This window comes from Pinus tabuliformis, chromosome 4_2 (assembly GCF_031772625.1).
Source record: "Pinus tabuliformis cultivar Carrire ecotype Pingquan chromosome 4_2, CPIR1, whole genome shotgun sequence".
Taxonomy (NCBI): Eukaryota; Viridiplantae; Streptophyta; class Pinopsida; order Pinales; family Pinaceae; genus Pinus; species Pinus tabuliformis.
In genome coordinates, this window is record NC_142304.1 from 615,323,588 (window position 1) to 615,346,211 (window position 22,624).

Here is a 22,624-nt window from a genome sequence, read left to right on the forward strand (position 1 = left end):
CAAAGAGGGTCCATCATCAAGACTAATAGAATATGAATGAAAACTTGCATTCATATTTTATTAGTCCTGATGATGGACCCTCTTTGGGGTTTGAAACGTCGACAGAATGAACACAAAACTGTGGATAATCCGGATCATACCACTGCAAATGTATGAATTCTTTGTTTGCAATATATTGTCATGTTGATGACCCTATTCATTTCGAAGATGCAATTAAGGATAAGAAATGAATAGAAGCTATGGATGAGGAAATCAATGCCATAGAAAGAAACAAGACATGGGATTTAGTTGAACTACCAAAAGGTAAATAAATCATTGGAGTTGAATGGGTTTACAAGACCAAGAGTAATGTTGAAAGCAAAATAGAAAGACACAAGGGAAGATTAGTTGTCAAAGGATATAAGCAGCAGCATGGGAGAGATTATGAAGAAGCTTTTGCACCGATTGCTAGAATGGAAACTGTGAGAGCAGCGCTATCCATAACAACACAAAACAAGTGGAAAGTTTACCAAATGGACGTGAAGTCAACATTCCTAAATGGAGTGTTAATGGAAGAAGTTTACATTGAACAACCTCTAGGCTATGAAAAGAAAGGCCAAGAGCACAAAGTGTGCAGATTGAAGAAAGCTCTTTATGGGCTAAAGCAAGCACCAAGAGCGTGGTACAGTAGGATAGACTCCTATCTACTGGAAAATGGATTTGAAAAGTGTGAGAGAAAACCCACCCTCTACATCAAAGAAAATGATGGTAAAATTCTAATTGTTGTGTTATATGTTGATGACGTTATCTTCACAGATAATGATGAATATCTTATTGAAAATTTCAAAGTAGTCATGAAAGAGAAATTTGAAATGACTGACATAGGTTTGCTGAGATACTTCTTAGGAATAGAAGTAGATCAAAATGAAAATGGGATTTTTATATCACAAGCGAAATATGTTAATGAAGTGTTGGAAAGATTTAACATGCAGGAGAGCAAGGCAACAATCACTTCCACAGTGATGGGATTAAAACTCAGCAAAGAGGACAGCAACAAGGATTTTGATTCTAGTTTGTACAAGAGCATAATTGGCAGCCTCATGTATTTGACTGCAACTAGGCCGGATATAATGTTCGATGTTAGTTTAATTTCCAGATTCATGGACATGCCAAAAGAAGCACATTGGCAGGCAGCAAAACGGATTCCGAGGTATGTTAAAGGTTCTAAAAGGTTTGGCATTTTATATACTACTTTAGAATGTTCAGATTTAATTGGATACACTGATAGTGATTGGGCTGGAAGTGTAGATGATCGGAAAAACACTTCCGGTTATGTTTTTCACATGGGTTCAGGAGCCATTTCATGGGCTTCTAAGAAACAGCCTATTGTAGTGTTGTCTATAGCAGAGGCAGAATATGTGGCATCTACAACAGCAGCATGTCAAGCAGTTTGGTTGAGAAGGATGTTAAGAAGTTTATGCCAAGAGCAAATAAAAGGAACTGTGATTTTTTGTGACAATAGCTCAGTGATTGTATTATCTAAGAATGCAGTGTTTCATAAAAGAATGGAACACATTGACACAAAGTTTCATTACATCAGGGAATTGGTAAACAATGGAGAAATTGTTTTAGAACATTGCAGGACTCAGGAGCAGGTTGCAGACATTCTGACCAAGCCATTGGGACAGAAAAGTTTTGAATTTTTGAGGAAATGTCTGGGTATGACTAATAACCCAGCAGTTGAAATTAAAGGGGAGTGTTGAAATGTAATTTCGAACTACTGCGTCATTTAATTCTGGAAACCGCCAACAGTTTTCCTCACATCACCTTTCACGCAGAGTGGTTTTTCCTTCAAGGGCTCCGATCACATTCACCTGCCGACGCGTGTCCACAGCACTGTTCCAAAACAATGCATTTTCCAGCCGGAAATGTTCATGCGATTTTGAACTCTGGGGAAATTGCAACAGCCGTGCGATTGAAATCAGAGTTTGAGGTCGTCCGATTGAATCAAGATTTAATGTACATGCTTGCACCATTACGTGATGTGAAGTAAAGTTTTGTTGACCGCCGGTTTTGTGCATAAAACAATTAAATGAAATTAATGTAAATGTACTTCGGTGGGTAGATATAGGTGAAGTATTTAATTTTATTATTTTTTTGTTATGTAGCTCGTTGACTATGTGTTATGTTTTTAGTTGTTAGTTGTTTTTATTGTATAGATAATGTAAGGGAATAGAGAGACGCAGCAAAGCAATAGCAAAAAGGGAAGAACACACAGAGTGCGAATGAATATATATCTTTTTTTTAATGTAATGTTATGGAAATGCAGCAACATATGTAAGGATTTACATTTACAACAGTAAATGTAAGAAAGTTTTTTTTATACAGCAGTGTAAAGAATGAAGGAACAGAGCAGTTAAATTTTTGGAGACAGTAATTTTTTTTTGTGCATCTGAAGCAGTCTTGGTGAATTCCTCTGGCAAAAGATGAAATTTGTAACTGCAGTGGTTTGATTAATCCCTCTGGCAGAGGATGAAATTTGTAACTGCAGTGGTTTGATTAATGAATACATAGTGTTTATTTTGGTGTGTGAAACTTTGTTCTTCTCCATTAAACAATTTTTTTTTGCTTCTCTGTAATTAATCATCCTTGCAAAAACAGAGCATTTTCTCTGTTCAATTTTTGTTTAAAATTACCAGAAATTTCCAACAAACTGGGGATGGGGGATGCCGATTGCAAGGTTGGCTTTCATGGCTGTTAGTAATATCGGGGCCAGCCCCAATGATGGAGGATGGATTAGAAGTGAACATGTCGTGAAATCTCCTTCTCAAGGCTTCTCATGACTCCGTTTAAGAGCTCCTCACTAGCAGCAAATTCTTCTTCGTCGTCATCATCTGCTAAGGTTTGATCTAATTGTAGTAGGTGAAGAAACCGGTCTACTTTTTCACGGTGGATTCTGAAAGCGTTTCGTCTTCCGAATGTCAATGGAACCTGCTAGAGCCTCAGGTAGCCGGTGACGTTATAGAAATAGACAGATATATAGGGGAGTTGAAGCAAGATTGCATGGGAAGGGAAGTTGGAAAATAGAGTAGTGTGGATGTTTGGAGACGGAAGTCATGAATCTTCCGATCCACCATCGGCGCCTAATTGAACGAATCTTCCCATCAACCATCAGCGCCTAATTGAATGTTGCCAACATGTCTGTTTCACAGAAAAAATGTCCACTTTTGAATTTTCGAAAACTTGTAGCAAGACAAATTCCAAGAAAACGAGAGAAATATGAAATATTTCCCAAGTTTTGTTAAAGCCGTGGGAGAGTGGGTTAGGTGTGTTGTTATGGACGTGTTGTAGTGTGTGACCTATTAACAATCTTGCCCGTTTGACTGATCCAACGGTTAATCTTCTGGAGGATTTGAATAACGGTGATCCGTTTGATGGCTAGATGTACAAGATTTGAATGGTGAATGGACGTGATAACGTATGGGCTCCCCTAAACTTAACTTGACTACTGATTCGCTGAATATTTAGCAATCTAATAGACCTGGCCTGGCTCCCCTAAACTTAACTTGATTACTGATTCGCTGAATATTTAACAATCTAATAGACATGCCGCGCCTATGTCCATCAGATGCCCAAATATTCAACTAATCAGCAATGGAGTTAAATTCAGGAAAGCCAAAACGGTATAATTTAATCCATTCGTTGTCAGGACTCTTTTGAGATACTTGCGGGCTGTTTCGCAAGGAATCTCACTTTCATTTTGCGGTTCACGGCATTGACAAATCTGCAAAAATTTCAATTATTGTAACAACAAGAATCATAATCCTAACTTATTCAGGGAAGCCAAAACGGTATAATTTAATCCATTAGTTGTCATGACTATTTTGAGATACTTGCGGGCTGTTTCGCAGGGAATCTATCTTTCATTTTACCGTTCACGGCATTGACAATCCTGCACAAATTTCAATTATTGTAACAAAAAGAATCATAATCCTAAGTAACTTAGGACAACAAGCCGCTTTTCGAATCTAGCCGGTTAATTTTATTTGAATCAAATTGTTATTATTTATATATTTTTACATATTAATTTTTATTTTTTTAGTGAGAAGGGTGGGAAAGGCGGTTTATATTGGAATTCGATTTAAGCGGGAAGAATTTCAAAATTATAAATTATAAATGGTAAATATTTAAAAATATTTGTCTAATATATAATTTAACAGATAATATAAAAAATTATAAATTTTAAATGGTAAATATTTAAAAATATTTATCTAATATATAATTTAATAGATAATATAAAAAATATATGAATAATTTTTCAGTTTATTTGGTCTATTCTTGTCTTTAATTTATTATAAAAACAGTATAATTTATTAAAAAATAAAACATAATTTATATTTAAAAATAATTTATAAAAAGTTGCATTATAATTTATTAAAAAAATGAAGCATTGTCGTTCCAATCTGCTCTCGTTTATTTCATCTTATTAATCAGTGTCGATTTCAATTGTTTTCGAAACGACTGTCTCTACGTTTTGATTCCAACCACAGTCCTCTACCCATCCTCATGGAGTCGGAGGGTTTCAATTAGATGTTGCAGCCGTCCTCGCGCCACAGTGGGTTTTGGGATGTTAGCGTGTATTGGGATTGGGTTTTGGGATGTTAGCTGCCTGGTTTTGTGTGAAGTATTTGCACATTGCAATTGGAGCGTATTGGGATGTTGCACGAATGTGAGTTAGAGCTGTTACAATGCAAATTGGAGTCTAAAGCAATTTATTTTATGGACATTCATGTCTTTTTGCTTTTTTATATTTTGGATCCGTAGGAAACGATGAAGCGGTATAGAAATGTCCCGTGTCCAGAACAAGGAAGTCTATGTTTTCTGGAGTGGGATGTCTGCAGTTGTAGAGGCAGGCGTACATGGAAATTTCACACAATCATTTGAAGATAAGAAACAAATACAACGCTCCTTCAACTTCAATATCTTTTACAGATTTTGAAGTTGTCGTTTGTGCTGGTGTGTTATCCACTAGGCATCAAACCCCGTCCATATGAAAGGAAATCGAATACCAGAGATTTCTATCAAGAAATATCATAAAAGTGACAGGAAGCATATGATACGAGAAATTACTTATAATGGGCCAGACATGGCAAATTCGTGCACGCACTGGAAGACGGGAAACAAGCCACCCAAAATTGAAATAACTTTCTAAATATCAAGACAAATTTTTATCCTTAAAAATTTCTGTAGTTGGGTTAGTGCAATTGTAAAGGTTAGAGTATGTAATTTATATTTATTTTAGGTGTGAGTATGTTTGTGGATTGCTAAGATTGGTTGTTTTTAAAAGGTTAGAGTATGTAATTTATATTTATTTTAGGTGTTTTTAAAAGGTTAGAGTATGTAATTTATATTTATTTTAGGTGTGAGTATGTTTGTGGATTGCTAAGATTGGTTGTTTTTAAAGTAAAAACTATTTCCTAGTTTTTAGGAGGTTGTTTGGCTTAATTAGATTTTGAGAACTTTTCTAACTATACAGATCCTAGATTTGCTAATGATTGATATACTTTTTGAACTAGTTATTCATTTGACCAAGATAGTGTGTTTAACTTGGGATGGAATTTATGTACTTATATGTGTAACATCATTTAATTATTCAAAGTGCTCAAATATTTTTCTGGTGTGTATAGGATCTACCCTCCCATTTTAACATGGTATCAAAACTTGTATAAGTTTGACTCCCTCTTATCAAAGCTTGTATAGGTTTGACTCCCTCACAAGAGGCCAAAGTGTAGATACTTTGAGTGGACCATCATTGTACTTTGTATAGAGTGTTATTTTCGAACGTTTAGGTCATGTTCCCCATCTGCTTAGAAATATGTTTAGATAAATTGCCATTTTTTTTATTCACTACGACTATAATTTAGTTTGGAAAGTTGGATTTGTGTTCTTGAAGAAACCTCTATGGAAAGCAAAGAATAAAATTAGAGTGACACAACCAAAAGCATTTTTGATAGTTCCAAGGTGGTGAAATGGAATGAGAAAATGTTCAGATAAGAGATGTGATGGATGATCCTCGAATTGAAAAATATGTCATTTTTTTCATGTATTTCAAGAATGGTGAGAGAGGTTTGTGGAAGAGGTTGCATAAGTTTTATCATATGGATTATATGCTAGGCCAAGTTCAAGTATGAAAGGGGGTCAAACCTTATAGTAGTGTTGTAGGCTTGAATCATTCCCAATGATGGTGTTGCAAAGAAGTAACAATACATCAAACCCTGAGGGCTTGAATGCGGGTCTAATAGATTTACAAGAAAATAAAGTTAGCCAAAAAGCGATTCAAGCAAGTGCTAGAATTTGGAAAATTTGTGTAAGTTTTCAATGGATTTTGGCTACAAGTCAAAGTTGTAAAAGGTGTTCTAACCTATTGGACTCTTGAATTGTCCTCAATTTTGACATCTTTTTTCTTTCCTTTTTATCCACATCCACTCCGTATATATCTTTATAGGTTATAAAGTCATCAATGCTATTTCGATCCTCACAAAAGATATCAAATCATTGAACGCCCATAATCTAGAACATCTTTATAAAATTGATTATAATATCTCTTTGGCTACCGAATTGTAACATTTCCATATAGGTTATAAGTCATCAATGTTATTTCGATCATAACAAAAGGTATCAAATCATTTAACGCCCATAATCTAGAACATCTTTATAAAATGGATTATGATATCTCTTTGGCTACCGAATTGTAGCATTTCCATAGATAACTGAATTTTTCGTAGCTCCATATATGGTAAGACTTGATGCACAGACTTTTAACGTGAACAAAGGGTATGAGCAGTTGCCGAATGTTAAGGACACGCTCATCCACCGATTGTGCCAACTCAAGAGATCAATTCGATTGAGGATCCCTTTGGTCAAACATCGCAGCAATTCGTACACGCACTGGAAGACGGGAAACAAGCCGCCCAAAATTGAAATAGCTTTCAGAAATTTTGAAATTTTCGTTTTCGTTCGTTTTTGACAAGTCCTTTAAAATACAATTAACATAGGAGATGCCGTTGGTTTTTGATACGTCCATTTAAATAAAAGAAAAACAAGGAAAGGACTATTCGAGAGGTTTCCATGTTGAATGCTAAGCTTCTTTATGAGGGACCGAGAATGTAGACGTAATTTAATGGGGAAAATTTATTAATATTTTTAAATAGGATTATAAAAGTATGTTCTTTAACTATGTTGATGTTATATCATGAACATACTTAAATATTATATATTTAATCCATCCTTGTTAGGAGGAAAAATTTTAAAGCCAATATTTGGTGAGTGGGTTAATTTTACAATTTTTTTTTTCCAATATAAAAAATCACAATTTTTCCCCTTTTTCTAAGAATAATTTGCTGAAAATTTATAGCATAATTTTTGTTTGTCATAAAAATAGTCAAAATATTATAATGGCCATACCAAATCATTATAAATTTGATCATTTAGCAATTTACATTTTGCATATTAGCCATTATTAACATTGCCTATGTTTCTAAATTTTAAGACAAATTTTTACTTAAAACTTTCTCTTGTTGGGTTAGTGCAATTATAAATGTTAGAATATGTAATTTCTATTTATTTTAGGTGTGAGTATGTTTGTGGATTGTTAAGTTTTGTTGGTTTTCTAATTAAAAACTATTTCCTAGTATTTAGGAGGTTGTTTGACTTATTTAGATTTGAGAGCTTCTCTAACTATATAGATCCTAGATTTGCATATGATTGATATATTTTTTGAACTAGTTATTCATTTGACCAAGATAGTGTGTCTATCTTGGGATGAAATTTATGTACTTATATGTGTAACATTATCTAATTATTCAAAGTGCTCTAATATTTTTTTGGTGTGTATAGGATCTACCCTCCCATTTTAACATGGTATCAAAGCTGGTATATGTTTGACTCCCTCACAAGAGGGCCTAGGAACATACAAAGTGTAGATACTTCGAGTGGACCATCATTGTAGTTTGTATATAGTGTTATTTTCCAACTTTTAGGTCATGTACCCCATCTTCTTAGAAAATATTTCGAGAATCTGACATTTTTTTATTCACTACCACTATAATTTAGTTTGGAAAAGTTGGATTTGTGTTCTTGAAGAACCCTCTATGGAAAACCAAGAATAAAATTAGAGTGACATAGCCAAAAATGTTTTTGATAGTTCCAAGGTGGTGAAATGGAATGAGAAAATGTCGAGATAAGAGATGTGGTGGATGATCCTCAGATTGAAAAATATGTCATTTCTTTCATGTATTTCAAGAATAGTAAGAGAGGTTTGTGGAAGAGGTTGCATAATTTTTATCGTAGGGATGATATGCTAGGCCAAGTTCAAGTCTAAAAGGGGTGAAGCCTTAAAGTAGAGTTCTAGGCTTGAATCATTCCCAGTGATGGTGTTGCAAAGAAGTAACAATACATCAGAGCCTAAGGGCTTGAATGCGGGTATAATAGATTTAAAAGCAAATAAGGTTGGCCAAAAGGTGATTCAAGTAGGTGCTATAATTTTGAAATTTTGGGTAGGTTTTCAACGGAGTTTGGTTGCAAGTTAAAGTTGTAATAGATGTTCTCACCTATTGGACTCCCGAATTGTCCTCAATTTTTACATCCTTTTTCTTTCCTTTTCATCCACTTCATATATATCTTAGTATATCTTTACAGGTTATAAGGTCATCAATGTTATTTTTGAAATAACAAAAGGTATCAAATCATTTAATGCCCATATACTAGAACATCTTTATGAAATTGATTATAATATCTCTTTGGCTCGCGAATTGTAACATTTCCATAGATAACTAATTTTTTCGTAGCTCAATCCATGTTAAGACATGATGTAGAGACTTTCAAAGCGAACAAAGGGTATGAATAGTTTCCAAATGTTAAGGACACGCTCATCCACCTATTGTACCAACCCAAGAGATCAATTGGATTGAGTATCCCTTTGGTCAAACATCACAACCAATGTCATTATGTTCGTATGTAAAAGTTTAAGGAAGTGGTTCCACGAGTGTGGAAAAAAGGTTGTCAAGCAAGTGAGCTTTATGTGGATGATGTGTAAAAGAAGATATGCATGATTTTCGATGCTAAAGCAAATCATGTCAGCTCTATTTCGTAATTAAAATACAAAACTATGTTATCACTCTATAAACTTGTCTTTTGGGATTTCTTTGTAAAAGTTGTTAATTCACAGATGTATAAATCTCTCCTTGCATTGCAAGGTGAGATAATAGACAATATATGGTAATTACTCTATTTATAGTTGTGCAAAACACTCTCTATTTTTATCAATGCAAATACCCTATTCCTAAAAAGCAAATGCGACCATTGCAAATTTGATTTGAAATTTATAACGCCTTACACTCAACAAGAGTCCCCCATCGAGAGTTGTAAGATAGTTTATATGTTTTGATTTTACTATTATTTTAATTAGTCACAATTGAATTTGCACTTAGCTTGCTCTACTCTGTTTCTATTCATTTACTTGCCATCGATTTTGTTATACAGGATTGAACGCTCACTACAAATTAAAAACGACCAAAACTATTTTGAATCTTCAGTTTCCTTCATTTAAGGATCTCCACTTAGTCTCAAATTTATATGTTTGAATTAATTTAGTTCTTGATTGTGCACATTAGTAATCTATCCTAAGTTGAAATGTTATTTCAATTGGTTAGGTTTTGAAACAATCTTTGATCCTACTGATAGAATATAATTTTAATTCATTGCAGTAGATAAGATTTCATTCCAGCAAGTAGATTATCTCTTTCAATTTGATTCGATTATAACAATTTCTTTGATTCAATGCAATTAGAAATAGACCTTTTCATTTGATGCAATTAAATTAGTCCTTTCAATTTGATGTAATTAGATAGTCTTTTAATTTCATGTTACTAGAATAGTCCTTAATTCAAAACCTGTAGGTAGTAATTTCTTCAATTCCATGCAAGTAGAATGAATTTTTTAATTTAATATTATTTTTGAAAGCATACCTTTCCTTTTGAATTTTTATAGAAAGAACATGTCGGTAAAGTTGAATTGAGTTAATCTTGACTTAGTCCTTCTTTAACAATTTCCTTTAGTTTCCTTGTCATCTTAAAATAAAAAATAGAACTCCTAGCATATATTGTGCACATGCACTTCATAAGTACACGAACCTTGGTTGACAATTAATGAAGTAATTTAACTACCAATTAAATTACCCAACAGAACATGTCCTTAATCATGAGTAGTAGTAGTAATAAGGTGGGAATTGGCATGGAAAATGCGATGACATTCAAGGTGATATTGAGGGCATCCATGAATGCCAACATGTCATTGTTGAGGACCTTGGTGGAATTATCACATGGAATAGTGGAGACTTATGACAATGATGATGATGGTAGATTTTTGTGGCATAAAGAGGAAATGGGAGGTAACTTTGAATGACATGTTTTGCAAAAGAGAAAATTTGAATTTATTTGTAATGATGTTGTAGGAGGTCATGTAAGGGAAATTTTTCTACAAAGACTAACAATGAAAATATCGATTATTGTCAAGGCGAATGCAAGAAATTAGAGTTAAGGGTCTTAGTGCATAGATTTTAATCTTATTGATTTCAAGGGAAGAATTTTGAAAAGATCATTGCAAAGAAGTTGTTGACATATGCCAATGTTTTAAAATTGTTCACTAACCATAGTGAGATATCTTCCCACTCCCTTGTAAATAAACTTAAAAATAATCAACATTAAAACTATTATGTGGGACCCTACCTTAAGAAAACTCTTTTCCACTTGAAATAGTTTATGGATTTGATATATTTCATTATGAAAGTAAAATTCCTGCCATAAACATACAAATAAGAAAAATATTTGACCCTATATTCATAAAGGGCAAGGGTTACAAAAGTTTTGACACACACTCATATATCATGCAAAGGGTTTTGCTTTTATTTTACATGCGATATAATTTACAATGGAAAAGGTTTAAAAATACTTATGGCATACATATGAATTATTTTGGTTTGGACTTTATGCCTTATAAACCCTATCTATTCAGTGGCATTCAACACACACGCACACACATATATAAAATGTGTGATATGTAACATGTGGTGTTTGTAACTTGTTGCATCATTGGATTTATGATTATATTTTGGAATGTGGTCTCCAATCCACAAATGATATGGTACTGTCTTATATAATATTTAGGCATGATGGTTGAAACCATTGTTAATAGTTTTGGGCTTATGAATAAGACTAATACAGTGAAATTGTTTAAATAATATGAATTTATATTGTTTTTTGGTCAGAATGGTGTGAAAGTTATAATATATGTTGTGAAGCATATGGTGGATGCACTTACAAAGTAAGGATTAAGTTTTCAAAGTGGTATTTAATGATACATTTATAAAGTGAGTGATATGAAGGCACTATTAGAAGTTATGAAACATGCTACATGTGGAAGAATGTTTTTCGACATTAACCAATATGTTTGGATACAAAGGTAATGTTTTATGACATATTATTTGTGACATATTGTGTGGCACGATCTTGATCCTGATTGGGAACAATTGTTAGTGACTTGTCATTCCATTTATCAAGGTTTTTACAACACCACAATTATTGCCATTAACTAGAATTAATGTTGAGTCTTTTCTGGAGTATTGTCCAAAATTTCCATTACTAACATTTCCAATTCTCCATTCCTTGCTAGCACAAAGTCATTTCCATTTAATTCTCTTTAGTTCCCTATTAAAAAATATTGTCAATGTGACATCCTAATCATGTCATCCTTTCTCCAAATGGTTCACTCTTATATGTAAGTGATTGACACCAAGCTTGCCATGAATCCTATGTGGCATTTTTGTTATGAATGCAATGATTACATGGCCATCCATGTATCCCTCACCATTACTCCTCAATCCTCGTTTAGAGCATGCAACCTTTTTACTTCGACCACGCTTTCTCAGGGTATTAGTCATGTTTTATTTTTGTTGGTTTCATTTTCCATTGTGCAAAACTGTTTGGAACCATTGCTCAAGGTCGAGGAGAAAGATGGGAATTTCTTGAAACTTATTACAATAGTTCGAATATCCTCAAGCTGTCAGGTATGCCTCAAAAACGAATAATGTACTCCAAGCATTGATATAACAAAATTACATTGATTTTGTATTCCTCCTACCCTTTTTCTTCCCTTGAGTGTACTACTGGTTGATTGATATTGTCACAAGATATTTATGTAATTATATCTCCTCCTCATCATTTAAAGTGTCAATTCATGCTTATTAAAGAAAAAAAGGAGGGTACCCATGAACTTTCATAAGATTTTAGTATCGCCCCAAGGTTTTTTATTTAGTCTTTCTTGTGTACTAAATGCGAACCTTTGAGGTCAATATCCTTGGGTTCAAAATCACTTGGCTTATTTTTTTTTATTTTTCGCAAGAATTAACCTTTTCCTTGGGAAGTTAAAATGGTTGGTCTGCTGCATGTGCTCTATTATTGAAAGAAAATTTTCACCTCTGCACATTTTTGTATGGTTAAAATTCGATATGCTTTCATCTATTTTTAAAGAATTTTTCAAACCAAAATTGGAGCATGCACTAAGGATAGTTACTATCGTGGAAGGGTTTTGATACACAACTATGCTTGTGATTTTAACTCCAGTTTAAATAGTTATTGTAATAATGATGCATTAGTTTAATCTCTATACAACATACATTAAGCTCTACATGGAAATTAATTATCTATTTGTATATTTCGCTCATCAATGGGAGCCCTCGAAACCCTAGGGTCTCAGGCACAAAACCTTTGACGCTGCCAGTACATAAGAATTTTGTTTTATATCCAAGGGGAAAGAATCCTTATGACTCCATGATGTAGCGTAGCATGGTTAGTCTCTCTTCCTAAAAAAAATCCCAGAATAAAAAAATAAAATATCTCCAACTGTTCATGTTCCCTCTTTTCTTCCCTTTATGAATAAAAAAATCCATTCAATTGATGCAATCCATGAATGATTCCAAAGAAAGGTGAGAGTCAGAACCTCAATTGACCACCCAAGTTGGGGTTGTTATTCCTTTCATTCACCAGGTTCTATCACTGATTTTCTTCGACTTTTGACTAACTGGCGGGACCCACTATGCGACATCAAAGGGCAGACCTAAGACCAGGTCAGGGTTCTAGAACTTTAGATCTTTTACCAATAAGGTCACACCCAACTACACTGACGTGCCTCACGTAAGTTGGGGTCAGGACTTAAACAAGTTTGCACTTATTATGGAACATGGAGGGATCATAAAGCTAACCTATGGCCACTAGCCCACCACTTCGAAATGTGAAAAATAATCAAAGAATTACACTTTAATTGAGCTCATCTCCTCCACAAAGATTCCTTCCTCTTTGATCAAAGTTTCGAATTCCTTTTCAACATAACTTTAACTCAAATATTCTGCCATAACATAGATTTATTCTTGCATAAATGCTTACCATTGTTCGACGACTAGTAAGGAACTAGGTTGTTGTCCTCCGTTCACTTCACTATAAATGAAATTCATGTAGAGATTTAAAACTCAAAGGAATAAAGAGACATAAAATGACTTAGACCAAGATTTTATACAACAACATAACAAGTAGCAAACCATTTGAGGCATAAGCCAATATGATTTTTATTTATTTTTCTCAAACCTTCACGCCATGAGGTCCTCGACATACACATATATACATGCAAGAAGGGAATAGTTTCAAAACAAAAAGAGGAGGTGTTGGCTAAGGACGACCTCTCCAAATATCGACAGTTGGGCTTCTCTAGAAGCTGTATATTAAATAGATAACTAGTTGTTCCAACTAAAAGGGCACATCAATAAAAATCACAACACATTCGGCATAGTTCTCCCTCAAGGGACACATAAGAAACCTCTAATAGATATTTACATAGGGATTTATTTTCATAAGAAACTAAAAAAAAGTGTGGAGCAATGATCCTACATCAAACTCATGAGGTTTGAAGTAGTTCTTCCATGGTTTATAATTTCTTCTTCATTCATCCAAACTGCTTCTTCAGCTAGAAGACCCTTCCATTTAACCAAGTTCTCATAATAATTCTTGTTTTTGGTTCTTTTGATAAGTTTTTGGTCAAGGATCCTCTCCATATGTAGCTTCTAAGTTGTAGGTAGCTGGGTCTCCCACTAAATTTTCTCTTTTTCTTTCTGGTCTTCTTCTCCAGGTTCCTAATAATGATACAAATATGCAACATTAGATATAGGAGAAATTCTTATATCCGGTGGTAACTTGATCTCACAGGCATTTTCTAAGAACTTCCTCAAGACCTTGCATGGACTAATTTTTTTTAGATTCATCTTATTGTATTCATGCTTTGGGAACCTTCATCAAATTAGATAAAACCCTGTCCCTCACTTCAAAATTTACCTCTCTCCACTTGAGATCATCTCTCTACTTATATTTAAGACTACTTTCTTGTAGTTTCCATCTGACCTGCTCATGAATCATTTGCATTATTATAGTGGAATCTTCTGCTTCTGCACTCTGATTATCTTCTTTCCTCAAATTCTTGAGTTCAAAAATACCCCTTAGATACATGTCATATACAAACTAAAAGGGACTTTTTCATGTGCTCCTGTTAGGAGAATCATTGTAGGAAAATTCATCTTGTGGGATAATTAAATTCCATTTCTTATTATGTTCATTAACTAGACACCTTAATAAATTTCCTAGACTCTTATTAACTACTTTAGTTTGGCAATCTACTTTGGGATGGTAGGATGAACTATATGTCAAGTTTGTCCCTGGTTTCTTTAATAAAGTCCTGTAGATATGGCCCACAAAATTGGTCTCTAAATATGAGACAATGCTCCTAGGTAGTCCATGTAGTCTCACCACTTCCTCGGAAAACAAATTTGTAATGTGGGAAGCATCATTTGTTTTCTAGCAAGGTATGAAATGTGCCAATTTTGAAAGTCAATCCTTTACTACAAAAGCTGAGTGATTTTTCCACTGAGTTCTTGGAAAACCTTGAACAAAGTCCATACTAATGGCTTCCCAATATTTATTTGGTATGGGAAATGGATGATATAGCCCTGCATTTTGGTGCCTCGCTTTACCATGTTGGAAAGTTTTGCATTTGCCCACAAAATTTTTAACATCAATTCTCATACCTGTCCAAAAATAAAAAGATCCTAATTTCCCATATGTCTTGAAATGGCCAAAGTGAATTGTAATTCCTCCATTTTTCTTCTCTTTTATCAAATTATACCTTATTGATCCTCACAAATTTCATAGTTTGCTTCCCTTAAACAACAACCCTTCTTGAATCATGTACTCAAGCCACAAAATTCTATCTTTCGCCATAATATTTTCACAAGCTTCATAAACTTCCTTGAAATATGGATCCTCCCTGTGTAATTCTTGGATGTGTTCATACCGTAAAGTTTTGACATGTAGCTCATGTAAAACTAGACAACTCCTGCTCAAACCATTAATAACTTTGTTAGCACTTACATTAATATGTTTCAAAACAAAAGAAAAAAATTGCATGTATTCAACCCATTTTGCATGTCTTTGTTTCAACATGTCTTGTTTGGTTATGAATTGCAAAGCATGACTATATGTACATAGGATAAACTCCTTGGGTATAAGATAATCCCTCCACTTTTTGAGGGACTGAATTACTACATAAAATTCCTTGTCATAAGTGGAATACTTCTACCTAGTCTCATTTATTCTTTTAGTGAAATACTTAGCTAGATTATCATCTTGGCTAAGAACAACTCCAATAGTCATTCATCTAGCATCACATTATACCTGGAAAGGATTTTAGAAATAAACAAAAAATAAAATAGGTTTCTTTGTGATTTTCTTCTTCAACAATTGGAATGCTTCTTCTGACGTTGTTATCCATTTAAAAGGTTGTTTTTCCTTTTTAATATTTTCCATTGGCGATGCAAAAATGTGACTAAAATTTTGAAAAAATTTCTATAAAAAATAGCCAACCAGTGGAAGCTTCTCACTTCATGGATACTCATTGGAGAGGGACAATATTTAATGGATTGCACCTTCTCAATGTCTGTTTTAATCCCTTCAAAAGAAATCACAAGTCCTAAAAAAGCAACTATGTTTTAAGAAAACAACACTTCTTCATATTTATTAGAAGTTTCTCCTACTACAATTTCTTTATACCCATTTTAAAAATCTAAGATTTTCCTCCTTGGTCTTATTGTACACAAGGATATCATCCAAATAAATAATGATGACCTTATCATTGAATTTTTTGAATACCTCATTCAAGAGCCTCAAAAATGTCTTGGGTGCGTTGGTCAAGACAAAAGGCATAACCAACCACTTGTACAAGCCATCATTGATTTTGAAGGATGTCTTCCGCTTGTTCCCTTCTCTCATTCGAATGTGATGATACCCACTCTTTAAACATATTTAGGAAAAATATCTGGAACCAACGAGGATATCCATTGTATCGTCCATGTGGGGTAAAGGAAATACATACTTGATTGTTATCTTCTTAATAACTCTGGAATTAGTGCACATCTTGTAGCCCCTCGTCTTTCCTTGGACTTAGGATAGTTGGAATGACACAAGGACTTAAACTTTCTCTAATCAGTTTGTGTCTAATAGTTCCTAGAATTGATTTATAATTTCTTCATTCTCTTGAGGTGTAATCCAATAATATTCCTTGTTGGTTAAAATTCCTCGTAGAATTAAATCTATATGATGACTAATGCTCCTTACAGGTGGTAAGGAATTCAACAGCTCATCGGAAGTAACACCAGCAAATTCATTTAACAATGATTAGACTTCAATAGGTAACTCATTCAAATTTGTATGTGTAAGGAAAGTATTAGGATTACCAATTAAATCTAACTACACCACTTCTTGCAACGACTCCTTCCCAATCATTATTAATACACTTGGATCTGCTTCCTCTTTGGTTCCTCTCTTTTCCAAGGGTAAAAGCATTCACATGTAGTTATCCTTTACGAAGGAGTGGGTATTTATCCTCCTCTCATGGATAGCTCCTCTATTAGACTATTATGACCTTCCTAATAAGACAGGGCAAACATCCATAGGCATGATGTCACACAACACCTCATCCTTGTCGCTGCTTATATGGAATTCTACCTTTCTCTATTTGATGAAGAGAATTTGATGTACCTTTTGAAACCATGTCACCTGATAAGGTGTAGGAGATGTCATCCTTTGCAGCCTCAATTTCTCCACCATTTCCATAAAGACCAAATTGTATGTGTTTCGACTATTCATAATCACTTTGTGGCATTTTCCCTTGGACTTGTAGATTGTTCTTGACAATTTCCTTCATTGTGCTAACTCTTGAAGTACATTTTTGAAGCAGTTGGAAAATTTTGTGCTTGTTATAAATACAAACAATGTAACGACCCTCATCAAAAATCGATGTATTAAATTTAATAAAGGAAAAATAATAACCAAGGTCATGGGACACATATTCCAAGATGAATGTTGGGAAAAACATCCTAGTGTGGGTGATCATTTGCTTTATTATGGCTAAAAGAAATTAGCAAAGGTAATAGAAAAGGATTTGAAAAGGCAAGAGGAGTTAAAAATAATTTTATCTATGAAAATAATGGAAATTAGGAGAAAGGGAAGGTGAAAGGTCACATGTTTCATGCAAGGAGGAAAATGAAGGAAAAATATTGGAAATTGAATAAAATAGAGCCCTCATTAATAAAAAGGCTTTCAAGAATCAATATAGAACCTTTTGTTAGGTTAGTTTTGGAGTTTTCTCTATTCTCTCTACTCTCTCATACTCTTGAACACTTTAGAGTATTCTTGGAGAATCTAGTATTGGAGGAAAGAAGGCAAAGGAAGGAAAAGAAAGCAAGAGGAACCAAGGATCAAGCAAGGAAGAGTGGGAATCAAGCAGATACAATAGAATTACTTGCATGTATGATTTCCTTACTATTTTTGGCGTGCATGGTACATGCATGTGTTTTTTGGGTTCCCTTGCTATTATTGGCATGGGTCTTTCCATGTGTTATAACAGTTTTGAACCTTGCCTTGGCATTTTTGGATAACCATGGTGTGATGGGAATTTCTTGGTTTGGTAGAGCTAGATTGCGGGATGGATTCAAAGCTGAGTGGGGTGGTCTCAGGATTATTCACAAGGCCTAGGAATCCCTTAGTGGGTATATGGTAAATTCTGGTTATGAAGACCCTTGATTGGGCCTAGGAATCCCTTGACCGGTAATGACGGGATACACGATAAATCCCAAAGGGCAGAGATCTCATAGGCATAGGAATCCCTTGACCTGAAATGGTGGGATATACAATAAATCTAAAAGGTGGAGACAGAAAAATTCCTCGTGGTTTAGGTGGAGAGATACAAAGGCATCCATGTTTGTGTAGGGTCTAGTGATCCGATGGGATTGTGGTAAACCCTAGTTGTATTGATGATGGTTTCAAGCCTAGGAATCCCTTGGCGAATATACAGTAAAGCCTGAGGAATCCTGGATTGGTTCTATTATGAGTCCCACATTCATGCTTGGAATATGGCATGGGGGTGATTATCTAAAAGAAATATTTGGTTCATCCCCATCTATGGTCAGGTCGTGGAAGTCCCTCACTTGGTTGGCTTATGCACACATTAATAAGAACTTCTTTTCCTTTGGTATTCATGTGTAAATTTACTTGTTAATATGTGGTTTTTATGGTTGTTATATTCTTGTTATTTTGTTTGTTTTATGCTGGTTATAAGCATGGTTCATGACAAAATTTGGTTATGGCTCTCATCATAATTTTATTAGTACAAGAAATTTGAATGAATATATGACCTAATAGATGATAATGCAACTATTTTGATAAGGCATCAATTCTTCTTGACAATTTCCAGATAGGTATGAGACCCATATGCTTAGATCTGTGGCTATGACCTGTAGATTACATGTTTGTGATATGTTTTAAAAAATGCATGTTATGGCTAGTAGGGGTCAAGTCAATTCCTCGTAACAATGTTTGCAGTAATAGCTTTAATTCATTGTTATTTATCATTTCTGGAAGTTTCATGAAGTTTTTGGCAGAAGCCTGAGACCTGGCCCTGAAAAAGTGGCACAAAATATGGGGTCGCTAGCTCAAAATTGCCCGAAGAAGGCCAGAATCACATTGATGCCTTCTTATGTGAGTGACTAGAGGGTTTCAGTCACATGCATGACTTGTCATGGGAGCGATTGAGGGTCTAGCTCAACAAAATGACAATTTGTCTCAAGGGTTAGGCACCTGGAAGGGTTGGTTGTCCCCTGAAGGTTTTGTAGCTCCTAAGAAAGGTTAGATTGGTTTTGTTTTATAGTTCCACTTCCTTAAATGTACATGGGAAGTTGAAACACATCATAGTAACTTTTCGTCATATGTTTACCCCAGTGGACGAGTTAGCTTGTGTAAATGCAGGAGGAGGGTGTTACAAACATGGTATAGGGGGCTCAATTCTAGTATTTCTTGCTAAAGATAAAATTATTGTGAAAAAATTGTCAAGTGGGTAGTAAAAAGTGATACACTAGTGCATTTTTTGTAAAGACTAAGACAAGTTATACTCACATTTTTTAGTGAGAATTGGTGATAACATTGCAAGATATGAGATTATTACATCATTTTTAAGGATTATGTGGTTTTTCAGTATGCATGTCTTATTATTGCAAAATCCTTCCATGAAAAGATTCCTCATTTGGTTGTGGATGCTCATCCAACATGTAACAAGTTAGATTATATTTTTTTTCATTATAAATGGGAGAAAATAGAAGAATTATGAAAGAAGCACATTGAATTTTTTTGGGGATCTATTACTAGTAATTCATTAGATGGAGATAGTAGGAGAAGACAACTTATGTTTAAGTGTTATTCTTCAACAATCGGATTTAGATATTAAATTCCTTGGGAGGGATGGAGGCTGACTCGATTGTATGATTACTTCAACATAACGAGACTTCATGATGATGATTACATCCACAATGGAAAAAAAAATAGTCAATGCTTGAATTAATGGTAGATGACTTTTGATTATTGGAGGAAAGCCTATTAATTTCAACTATGTCATAATGGTTTATAACACTTTTAAAGTGGGTGATCACAAACTTAAAATTGAGTATATAAATAGGATTGATCGACAAAATTAGATTTTAGCACAACGTGTTTCTTTGAGGCATGTTTCGAGGTGTTTGAAAAAGATAAGAAATGAAACACGTGGTAGGATAAAGAGGAAGTTTCAACCTAAAAGTGCCCATCAAATTTTCATGTAATTTCCATGTCTTAATATGTAAACCAATCAAAATATTTTAAATTTAAAAAGAGATGCATGTAAATATTTTGGAATGAAAGAAGAAAACTTTAAAAAAAAAAAAATGTATTTTTGGCTTATCTCTTTATAGGTTTACTAAAATTTCAAGTGTAAATACTCATTGGATGCATAATTTAATTCCACACCTAATGCATACCCATTGTGCTTACTTCTGAGAAGACCCGCATTGATAGTAATTAAAGAGACATTAGAAAAGCATGTTGAACATACTTTTTTATGTATCTTCAATTTTTATTAATGCGGGTCTTCTCAGAAGTATGCACAATGGGAACTCGTTGGAAATGGAATTTAATTATACATCCAATGAGTGTAGACACTTGAAATTGGAATAAACCTATAATGAGATAAATCAAAAATACAATTAAAAAAAGTAATTTTATTCCTTTTCCTCTGAAATTCATAGCTCTTACTTTATTATTTTAACTACTATTTTATTATTTTTCTTTAGGAGGCCACTTTTAAGATGAAATTTCCTCTAATGCTTATTTAACACATTTTTCCAACTATATTGATAATTTTATGTTATGTAACTTGTCTATTTGGGAAAGAGTATGAAATGATTCAAATGTTCATCATTATTTTATGTTATGGTTATGTTGGGTGTGACAAAAATATCATACTAATATTAACATAAATTTCATTAGCAGAGAGGTATATCAAGATGTGGAAATTTCTTGCCACTGAAATTTTTTTGATGCTATTGTCTAGAGATAAATACTTTAACCTGCCATTTGTATTGCACTTGACTAGGTCATATGTATGTGAGAACTTATTTATGAAAGTTGGTGGGATGGTTTGAGTAAAGAGGGCCTATGATTTAACTGAATTACTTCGTGCCATAGGAACTCTTAATATATTTTTTGAAGAACAATCAAATCCATGAGGGACTCATTTTAATACATCCCATAAGAATCAAGCAAATATATAGAATACACTACACCAACAAATGAATGAGAACCTTGATGTTTTTCACAATATGATTCAATATGTATTTATGACAAAATTATGGAATCCCTAAAGATAGGATTAGAGGATGTACATGATGTTTTATCAAAAATGTTCTGGTTGGTCTAAGCCATGGAAACAGGATTAGAATTTTCCACCTTTCGGACTTTTGGATGAAGTAGTTGACGATTCTCCCCCAGCTCATTCCAATTCCATATTCCAATATTTGTTGTCAATGGCACAATGGAGAGTGAATGTAGGCATGAGTTGGATGAAATTTTATATTCAACTGATGAAAATGTAAAAATAATTATTAAACTAGTGGTCGAGCTTGATGGTAAGGACATGTATAAATCTTGTTTGGTTACTTAGTTGAATGGAAATATAACATTATCCAAAGATATGCTAACTAAAGTGAGAAATGGGGTCTATTTTACACTATATGAGAGGGATTCAAAAAAGGGTGTTTCAATTATTATTGGAACTAGCGTGGATTGCATAGTGTTGTTTGAAAATGGGCCTATGAGTGTCTATGAACATGCTATAGGAAAATATGTTTCCTGAAGTATTGAAAATCATGTTTCTCGTGGGGTTTGGTACATTGAAAGAATTAAACATTAGAATAAATTTCATCTTGAAAGTGGCCTCCTAAGGAAAAATAACAAAATAATAGTTAAAATAATAAAATAAGAGTTATGAATTTTGGAGAGAAAAGAAGAAAAAATACTTTTTTGTTTAATTGTATTTTTGACTTATCTCCTTATAGGTTTATTTAAATTTCAAGTGTAGATACTCAGTGGATGCGGAATTAAATTCCACATCCAATGAGTACCCATTATGCATAATTTTGAGAATACCCACGTTAATAAAAAAATGAAGATACATTAAAAAACATGTTGAAACACATTTTTTTTTTATTTATCTTCAATTTTTATCAATGTTGGTCTTCTCAAAAGTATGCATAATGGGTACTCATTAGATGTGGAATTTAATTCCACATTGAATGAGTGTACACACTTGAAATTTGAGTAAAGATATAAGGAGATAAGCCAAAATTATAATTAAAAAATTAGTTTTTTTTCTTCCCTCCAAAATATTTACATGTGTCAATTTTTAAATTTAAATTATTTTGATTGGTTTACATAATATGACATGGAAATTACATGAAAATTTCATGGGCACTTTTAAGCTGAAATTTATGCTAATGAGAATAAAAGAAAAAGACAGTAATAAAATATTTGATTATCATTATTACATTGGTATTTTAGATAGGCCAAAAAGAGTCAAGCTTCAACATTGTTGGTATAATCCAATAAAGAGGCAAAAACATGTTCAAGTATGA